Below are 10,145 nucleotides of genomic sequence, written 5' to 3' on the forward strand. Positions count from 1 at the left end.
TCCTGCAGAGAGCAGCGCAGCACGCCGTGGGATCACTGTGCGGTGTTGCTGAGTCCAAGGATTTTCCTGACCAGGACTGGTCAGGGAGGTAGTTTACATTAAGTGCACCACCGGGCCCCAACACAGGGAAGCGCTATCCCTCACACACACTTTCTTTACTGTTGTGGGCACTCAAGAGACTGAGGGGAATGTGATGATGGACATGTGGGTGAGGGGATGGTATGCATTCAGAGTGATGCACTGTTATTCATATATTGTTTGATGTTATGCAAAGAGAGTGTTATTGAAGTTACAAGTCATGCTCAGTAAATACTGTTAATTCACACGGTGTGTATTTACTGTATGGTTGTTCTGGTGAGGGCACACTCCCACCCCGTTGGGATCCCTCATCAGTGGAGGTGCTGCACCGAGTGTAAGTACATACCCCAGGTTCCCCGTGGCGGAAGCTCAGCTCTCCTGGTTGCCAAACAGGTACCGCACCACACTGAGAAGTAGTCAGATACACCTACCCATCCCAATCTCACTTAGGGGGGGGGGAAAGAGGGCTACACATAGAAGCAAGCTGACACTGTCTGCTGCTCCCTGGATAGAGATAGATAGAGAGATAGATAGATAGATAGATAGATAGATAGATAGATAGATAGATAGATAGATAGATAGATAGATAGATCGTTTTTTTGCACCGCTCAGCAGATACATTTTTGCTGCTGCTGCTGCAACTCATATTATACAGTTCTTGGCCCTTTTTGTTTATAATGTTTTTTTCATGAATTATATGTGTTTCCGTATTTCCCAATCCACCTGAATTTATTCCTAAATGTCTGCGCAGGTGCCTAATTGTAATTTCTCCCTGTTTGAGATGTTGCTACCTGGCTAGTTGGTGGGTGGGTGCTCCTTTTATGCCACAGTTATTGACCAGGCCCAAAGCCCAAGCAGTGGCAATAGCAGCTTGTCTGAACAACCACCTGTGCTGTGGGTGGTGGTTGTTGTTGTTGATTTTTGTTTCTGTTTTTTCTAACAGTCGAAAAACAGGGGAGAGCGCGCACGCAGTCCCCCACTACCAGAAATTGTGCAGTCGAGTTTCCCGCATGTGGGGAAATCGCAGAGGTCAGCTAGCTCCAAGTGCAATGAGCAAGCCTCGCCCTGGGAGAGCCACCTGCAGGATCATTTTTTTTTTTTTTCCTATTAAATGTTTTTATTCATACATATTTATTTACAGAGTTACTTTTCGGAAAATAACAACCCCCCTTTCATTACAACAACCCATACTGTACATTTTGTTAATACATTTCATATTTCAACATTCAAATACATTTTATAATAAAGAAAAACTCATTCCCCTCATTAACTAGCACCCTATGCAGGGACAAACACCTGTCCTGTTTTCCCTCATCCAACACATGCTCCCTCTTTCCAGCTCGCACACTCCCCATATGCTCTTCCTCCGACGGTCTCCCACCGGAGGGGAGCACCGGCCTCTTCTCTCCGATACTCCACCAAACGGACCCTCGTAGCACATTATTGCTCCTCACAATTACTTCCCCCCCTTTCCGGGAAGCTTTCTTTCTCTCTCCCTTTGGTAAGAGCATATGCCCCCCCCTACACTCTCACCACACTCCCTTTCTCTCCCCAAAACACCCCTCAATTTCTCAATCTATTAACACATCAACATTTTCACCTCTTTTTTTCCCTCTATATTTTTCTATACATTTTGCACAAACAATAATACATTTTCCTATCCCTATAAGGAAAACCCAGATAATCTCTCCTCTCCCCACCCTTTTATACATTTTTAACCATTTTATTCCAAATTTTGGTTTCCATAATTCTCTTCCTTCATTTTCCCCCAACCGCTTCACATCCAACAGATAATATGTATACATTTTGCTCACACACTCACACACACATTCTCTCCAATCTCTTTTCTATTATATATTAACACATTCCTTACATCCCACACCACTTCTTTTATACAGTTTATTATCTTCCACAACACGCTCCTCCTCTCCCCCTCCACCTCACACAACCCATACATCATCATATTGAATTCTAGAGTCCTGATCCCTATCAGCTCTTTTATCAGCTTCCCCTGACACTTCCATACCCTTCTGACAAAGCTACAATTCCAGAACAGATGGACCACATCCTCTACTCCTCCACACCCTTCTCTAGGGCATATTTCTGACTCTGCTAGATGTCTTTTCCTCTGGAATTCCCTTACGGGCAGGCAGCTGTGCACTGCCATCCAAGTCACGTCCTTCTGAGTGTTTGTCAGCCCCTTGTGATTTACATTCTTCCACATTATTTTTAAATGCTTTTCAACCAAACACCCAACACTTTCATACTCATCTCTTTCTATAATCACTCTTGTAATTTTCTTTGATCATCCCATAGTGATCTTTCTACCCCAACCAAATCAAACTCCCTAATAAATTCCTCTATTACCCTGTGATTTTCTGGTTTCTCAAAACAAAACGGCCTCCTCAGGTCTGTATTACACAACCCTAGTTTCCTCAGCATCCCCCCCACAGCATATCTCCCCATGCAGGCAGCTTTTGTTTCTTCCCCATTAATCAACTTTATACAAACTTGGGTGTACTTTGCCCCCAAAATCACCTCCATCCTTGGAGCTCCTTTGCCACCTTTCACCTTCTCCTTACATACAATTTGTCTCACCAATTTTTCCTCTTTTGACCCCCAAAAAAACATAAACAGGAACCTTGTAATCTTCCTGATCCACTTTGCTGTGGGAGGGAAAACCATTCCCATGTAAAGTAAAATTGGCACAAGTACCGCTTTCGTCACCAATATATTCCCTTCTAAAGATAATTTTCTTAATGTCCAAAACTGGATTTTTCTGCTAATTTTTTCCCCTATCATTTCCCAGTTTGCCTCTCCTCTAAGATCCTCATCAAACAACACCCCTAATAATTTTATCTGTTTTTCTTCTACTGGAATCCCACTTTTATCCAGTTCCTGCCAGGCCCCAAAAGCCTTGCAGCTGCTTTTACTCCAATTTACTTTAAAACCTGAAGCCTGGCAGAAGATTTCCACATGTAACTGAGCTCTTTTAAGGGCCATTTGATTAGTACATACCAGAGTCAGATCGTCCATGTATCCTAAAACTTTTATATTTCTCCTCCCACTCCCAGGTATTTCTACGCCTCTTATCACTTTGTCACTTCTGATGCTCTGCAAAAGCAGTTCTATTGCGCATATAAAGGCCAAAGGTGACAGCGGACAACCTTGCCTCACCCCTGACTTTACCTGTATCCTTTCTGACAAAAACCCATTAACTAGGGCTCAACTAAATATATCCCTGTACAAACATTTTATCCAATCTACAACCTCCACTGGAATCCCCAGCTTCTCTAAAACCTTAAACAAAAACCCATGAGAGAGGCGGTCATATGCCTTCTCAAAATCGATGTTAACCAGTACTAAAGCTTGCTTTCTTTTGTTACAGTGCCAAATCATGTCTCTAATAAGCCTTAAGTTCCCTGTTATCTGCCTCCCTGGCACAGCACACACCTGCTCCTCCTCTACAAGTTTGCTAATTACCACTTTAATTCTCAACATTATCAACTTTGCCACAATCTTGTAATCAGCATTTAACAGGGTTATAGGACGCCAATTTTCCAGGTCCCTTCTATCCCCTTTTTTGAATATCAGGGTGATTATTCCTTCCTTACAGGATTCTGGTGTTCTTCCTTTTGTCATTATCTCTTTGCATAGATGTATTACCTCCGCTCCAATCACATCCCACATTTGCACATAGAATGCATGGGGCAATCCATCCTTACCAGGTGTTTTCCCTTTCCTCCCACTCCTTATTACTTCCTTTACTTCGTCCTCATTTACTTCTCTCTTTAGAAACTCCTGATCTTCCTTATCTAATTTATTTTCTATTTTTCCAATCAGACCTTTCTCTATATTGCTGTCTCTTTCTTTTTCCTTAAATAAGTCCCTATGAAACCCCTCAACTTCCCTCAGCACCCCCTCTGTTTCCTTCACCTCTCCCCCCCCCCCCTCTTTATTTAGCACAGGGGTTAAGCTTGCTTTACCAGAATACGCTTTCTTAAAAAAGAAAGAGGTACATTTTTCATTTTTTTCCACTGCTTCCACTCTTGCAGCATGAATGATTTTTCCCCTTTCTCTTCTACTAATTTTCTAACCCCCTTCCTTACTTTCTCTAATTCCTCCCCCACATCTCCCCCCATTTCTCTCAGCCTAAAAAGAAACTGTTGCCTTAATATTGCCCTTCTATATTCCTCCTCCTGCCTTCTTGCTTTTTCCACACCTTTTTTGATGAAAAACTTCTGTGTTTTTTCCTTTACTCACCCCCCCAAATTCCCTCATTCTCGCCTTTAATGTAACTTACATACATTCATACTGCTTCCTTACCCGCTCCTCCTCTAGCAAGGACACATTTAGTTTCCAAAAGCCATTCCCATGCCTCTCTATCCCCTCCAGTTCTAATTTGCATTGCACACACACATGGTCTGAGAACAGCACTTTTACCCCTTTCCATTCTTCCACCTTTACACCCTTTGGAATAAAAACATGATCAATCCTTGATTTTACCCCTCCACTCTCACTAACCCATGTAAACTCCTGTTTCCCTTTTCCCCACACTTTGAACGCATCCCTTAGACTAAAATCATTCAACATATTTTTCAACAGAATCCCTGAAGCATCTGGCTTGCTCCTGTCTTCGTCCCCCCCCCCTGTCCCCTCATTAAGTATGCAGTTAAAGTCACCAATCACAAGCGTTTGGACTCTCCCTGGCAAAAACATTTTTAAAACTTCAAACAAATTCCTTCTTTGCCTTTCCTCAGGCGAAGCGTAAACATGAAATAATCTAAACATTTCCCCCTCCACTTAAACAAAACAAACATTAACCTTCCCGGTTCTATCACTTCATATTTACAAATTTTAAACTCCTGTCCCCTAAATAAAATCCCTATCCCACTATTTCCGCTCTCCCTATTGCCAGACCATACAGAATCCCCCCAAACCTGTTCTTCTTTTCTTGGTGGGTCTGTGATCCCACATTCCTGCAAACAAATAATGTAATTTTTTTGCTTGGCCACCAAGTCCAAAATCCTCGCTCTCCTTGCCGGGCTTTTTAAGCTTCTCACAGTAAGTGAGGCTGTTACCAAAGTCATTCAGCTTTTTTTGAGAGAACAAAAAACACAAAATATCACCAGTGGAGAAAACCCCCCCCCCCCCATACTTATCTTATGTCCTGGTTATCCTTGAGGGGGGCTCTCTCCACCTCTTCACTGTACCCCAACACCATGTTATTTGCTAAGCCTTCTTTCACAAAAGATGTGCTTTGCCCCCCTGGAGAAGCCTGCCCATCCGGCGGTCCTGAGTAGGTGGAAGGGCTGGGTGAGAGGCTTCCCACCTGGCTGATCACTTCTTCCCTCTCATCCCTGCTGCTGGCTGATGCCTCGCTCACAGTATCCTCCACCAGCCCTCCACGGCACCTTGCTTTTGCAGGAGTATGTTTTTCTTCCTTTTCCATCTTTCTTTTCCCCGGGCGCTCTTCTTGCCCTCCTGCAGCCAGCGTATCCATGCTTTCTGCTGAACCTTTTTCCTTCTCCCTTTCCAGGGCCACATCTTCTTCTCTCTGTACATCCTCCATCAATCCTGCTGTAAGAGGCACCTCCCCTTCTGCCTGGCCCTGATCCATGCCTGTATCTGGCAACTCCTCCTCCTCCAGCTCCTCAGCTGCTGATTCTCCCCTCGTTAAGGGCTCATCAGGGGGAACCTCAGCAGCTGGTTCCACGGGCGTTTCCTCCCTGCTTTCAGTGCCATGCATCAGATCATATTCACTCTACTTATTAACCCATTCATCTGCGCGCTCTGCAATTTCCTTTCTTCTTACAGCCTGTGCATATGTCCTCTTCTTAGTACAATTTCTAGCCATGTGCCCTGTTTCCTCACATAAGTCACATTTAGAGGGCTCCTTGCACTCTGCAGCGTAATGACCCTCCTTTCTGCATTTGCGGCAAACTGCTACATTTTGTTTATCACAGTTCTCCTGTGTGTGCCCAAACTCAAAGCACTTTCTGCAGTATTGCGGCTGGCTCCGGTAGTACAAATACCCCCGGTTTCCTCCAATGTTAAAGGTCCCTGGGGGGTGCATGACTCCATGAAGTTCCTCCATGAAGACCATACATATCATTAAATGGCTTAGATACATCGATGATGTGCTTTTGGTATGGGATGGCACAGAAAAACTCCTCCAAGAATTTATCCAGCTACTAAATACCAACGAACATAATCTCAAACTTACTTATCAAATAAGTAAAGATAAAGTAGGATTTCTGGATATTACTATCTTTAAATCTGAAAGAGGAGAGATACATACTGTACAAGTATATACCGAAAACCGACGGCAACTAATACACTGCTTCTAGCGGAAAGCCACCACCCAAAGCACATCATCGAGAATATTCCCATAGGACAATTTCAATGATTACGTCGAAATTGCTCAACAACAGCTGAATACAAAAAACAAGCTGTAGAGATGAAAAATAGATTTCAAACAAGAACAAAATATAAAAAGCATATTTCAAAGCGCAACAAATGGACAGACCAAAACTTCTAACTAATAAAAGGATTCAAGAAACTGATCACAACATAAGATTTATCAGCACTTTCTCTGACCAATCCTACCAAGTCAAAAAAATCCTTAATAAATATTGGGATATTCTCCTTGAAGATCCAGACCTAAGAATGGTATTAAAAGATCAACCGCAAACAGGCTACAGGAGAGCTAAAAAGCTTAGAGATACTTTGGTACATAGCCACTTTAAAGCACAACCTTTAAAAACATGGATGGGAACAAACCTATAGGGTCTTACCCATGTGCTCGATGTAAAGCATGTAATTTTATGACTAAAATGAAAACCTTCACTAATTCTATGAAATCAAAGACATTTAATATTAAGAACTTTAACTGTCAAACAATGGGAGTGATCTATTTAATTACATGTAAGTGTGGCGAAATGTATGTGGGAAAAACTAAGAGACATCTGAAAACGAGCATTTTGGAACATATGGGAGACATTGGAAATACAAGAGATAAACCAGTAGCCAAACATGTGAATGAAATACATCAGGGAGATATTAAACACTCCCATTTACTGGAAGTGAACATGTGGCACCAGGCCCAAGGGGAGGAGACTGGGATAAACGTCTCCTACAGAGAGAATGTCCATGGATATTCCTATTACAAACACAGAGTCCAGATGGTTTAAACAAAGGTTTTATTTCTTCAGCATACTTATAATAATCACATATCAATTTATTATTTATAACATATAATACATTTTAGAAATCATATTACTTACTAATATCCGATATAGAGATAAATCTATTCGCTTTACATACATCTGTATATGAATTTGCAGTTGTTTCACTTATAGAATTAAGTTATATATTTGCTGAACAAACCTTAGAAATCACTTTAATTAGAATTATATTTTATTTATATATATATATATATATTTTTAAATTTAATTTTCATATATTTTAGATAGTTATTAAATATATTAATCTAGTCTGGTTCGCATTGACCACTTAGGGGCGAATCAAATTAGAGAGTATCACTCCTACACCTATACACATTAACACATGATCATAAAAAACACATTATTCACATTTTTCACCATAGATAACATCCATTTTGACCCCCATGTATATATCCATATTCTCTAACACCTATCTCCCAGAGAACCTCCGATTTCTGAAAGTATCTCCCCACACCAAGACGTAGCGATCTGAAAGGAAGAAAAGAGAAAAAGCTTTAAAATAATATACATCAATAAATATCCAGCAAAGTATTCTAAAAAGAAACAACTTCATTATTCATTTCACTTTTAAACCAGCCCTGATTGGAGAATAGAATGATACACCCCCAGCCATAGAGGGTATAAAAGCCAGGCAACTTGATCGGGAAGTTAGACTCCTCCTTTCTGAAGAAGCGTGTCAATCACGCGAAACGCGTCATACGTCGAGTCCGACGTCACAGAGGGGCGACACCTCAGTCGAAGGAACACGGCCAGTATACTAGTGCTAAGACACCATACCTTCCACACTTCTGGGGAAACTGTATACCATGTCTTAGGCACGGAAAACCCTTAATAATATGCCATCCGCGGTCCGCTGTGACCCTTGAATAGAAGTTGTTTTGGGGATTACCATGTCTATAGGTCCGCCGTGACCTTTTAAGTGTAATCATCTTGGTTATGCACATTCTGGGTCCGCTGAGACCATAAGTGTTTATATTATACTGCTTAATGAATACAATTATGTTTAGCCAGACACTTCCACCTATATATATATTATGTGAATGTGTTACTTACCATTCCTCTGGTTCTATTTTGGTCTCTGTGAGACATCAGGATAACATTAGATCACCATAGGAGATTTAATCAAGGAGACTATATATATGTTATATGGCTCTTGAATACATCTGCGGACTTTGACTTTATCATAGGCTAATAGCCATTTAGCCACATATATATTGATCATAAATTAATCTTTATGTTACATATCTATATATATATCTCTATTGCGTGATTTGATACTTTTTATCTAGATGTGTATTTAACCAAGTGCCAACAAGTATTTACAGTATACTGAGCTGTTAGAAATTACTATATTGTATCTATTATTATACTGAGCTGTCAGAGTGGATTCAAATTAACAGACACACATATTAATGTGTTTTATAGTCTGAAAATAAATATAGAGTCTCTTACCACTCTACCCCCATGTGAGAGGACTTTTTAACCCTTTTTTGATCACTGTATATTTTTCAGTCACCTTATAATTTTTTGATGTAATAAAACTTTTTTATTTTTTGGTTGTAATAGTCTGTACCGATTTAAGAGCTCATATGGCGGAAAGAAAAAAAGCACATTTGTTTTGCATAAATGATATAATAGAGAGTGCAACAAGAGGAATCTTCTTTTATCCCTCTTGGATAAAAATTTGTGTGTGCTCGTAAACTATCCTCATGCCCCCTATTGTTATGAAAATACCTAACTATCTACATTTTACAAAAGGATGAGCGGTTAAAATATATTATTTGGCCTTCAATACCGAGTGAACATTCCAGAATTAAAATGGGGTTTAGCTGGGATTGCAAAACATACAGCTGATCATACTAGCAGAATTTCTAATGCAGAATCCCTTACTCAGGCCTTATGAATTGATGAGCTGAAAAGGGCAAAATGCTCAACTTGCGATGAAAGTTGACAATCTGGACAGCTCCAGACAGAACAACAGTCCCATTGTGGGAATTACACGTTCCTATGTATCTACAACTCTTCCAAAACCACCGAAGTCGGAGGAAAACCGTTTACTCGTAAAAACCGAAAGGGCGCATAGAATTGGCCTAGAAAGGATTCACCTCTACAAAACTCCACGATCCAGATCATTTTTGGCGAAAGTTCTACATTTTCCAGATAAAGTGGCGATGCTACAGGTCTATAGAAAATTAAGAGACCAGCGCACTAGGAGAATACTTTTCTCCTTTTTCAAGGTTTTTCAGCAGATTCGAGCAAAAAACGTAGAGAATTTACTTCCGTTTGCCCCGCATTGGTTAGGAAGGGAATCACAGTTTCCTGAGAGTACCCGGCTATTCTCTAAGGATCTGCTGAAGAGGGCGCTCTATCAGCTGAGCCGCCATAGGAAGCACAATGTCTTGTTGAAGATGAGGTGCCTGAGGGAGAATATTAAAGTACCTGAATGAAGATTCCTGAATAACTACGTGATGAAGAGACAGGCTGCTAGAAAATAAATAAATAAAATATGCAGAGGAAAGACTGACTTAAAATGAAAATGCTATCATTTTGCTATATATTACTTTTCTTAAAGAATGCATTGTATAGGCATACCCCGGTTTAAGGACACCCACTTTAAGTACACTCGCGAGTAAGGACATATCGCCAAATGGGCAAACGGCAGCTCACGCATGCGCCAGTCAGAACGTCATGAACAGCAATATCGGCTCCCTACCGGTACCGAAGCAGTGCTCAAGCGGGGAGACTATAGCCTGTTACAAATGCGTTATTTACATCAGTTATGCACGTATATGACGATTGCAGTACAGTACATGCATCGAT

General features: G+C 41.0%; 1 pseudogene; it reads right to left on the reverse strand.

The window, feature by feature from the left end:
- Nucleotides 1–1,029: 1,029 nt before the first annotated feature.
- On the reverse strand, nucleotides 1,030–1,171 carry LOC142474097 (U1 spliceosomal RNA; annotated as a pseudogene).
- Nucleotides 1,172–10,145: the final 8,974 nt, after the last annotated feature.

This window comes from Ascaphus truei, assembly GCF_040206685.1.
Source record: "Ascaphus truei isolate aAscTru1 chromosome 13 unlocalized genomic scaffold, aAscTru1.hap1 SUPER_13_unloc_4, whole genome shotgun sequence".
NCBI classification, from domain to species: domain Eukaryota; kingdom Metazoa; phylum Chordata; class Amphibia; order Anura; family Ascaphidae; genus Ascaphus; species Ascaphus truei.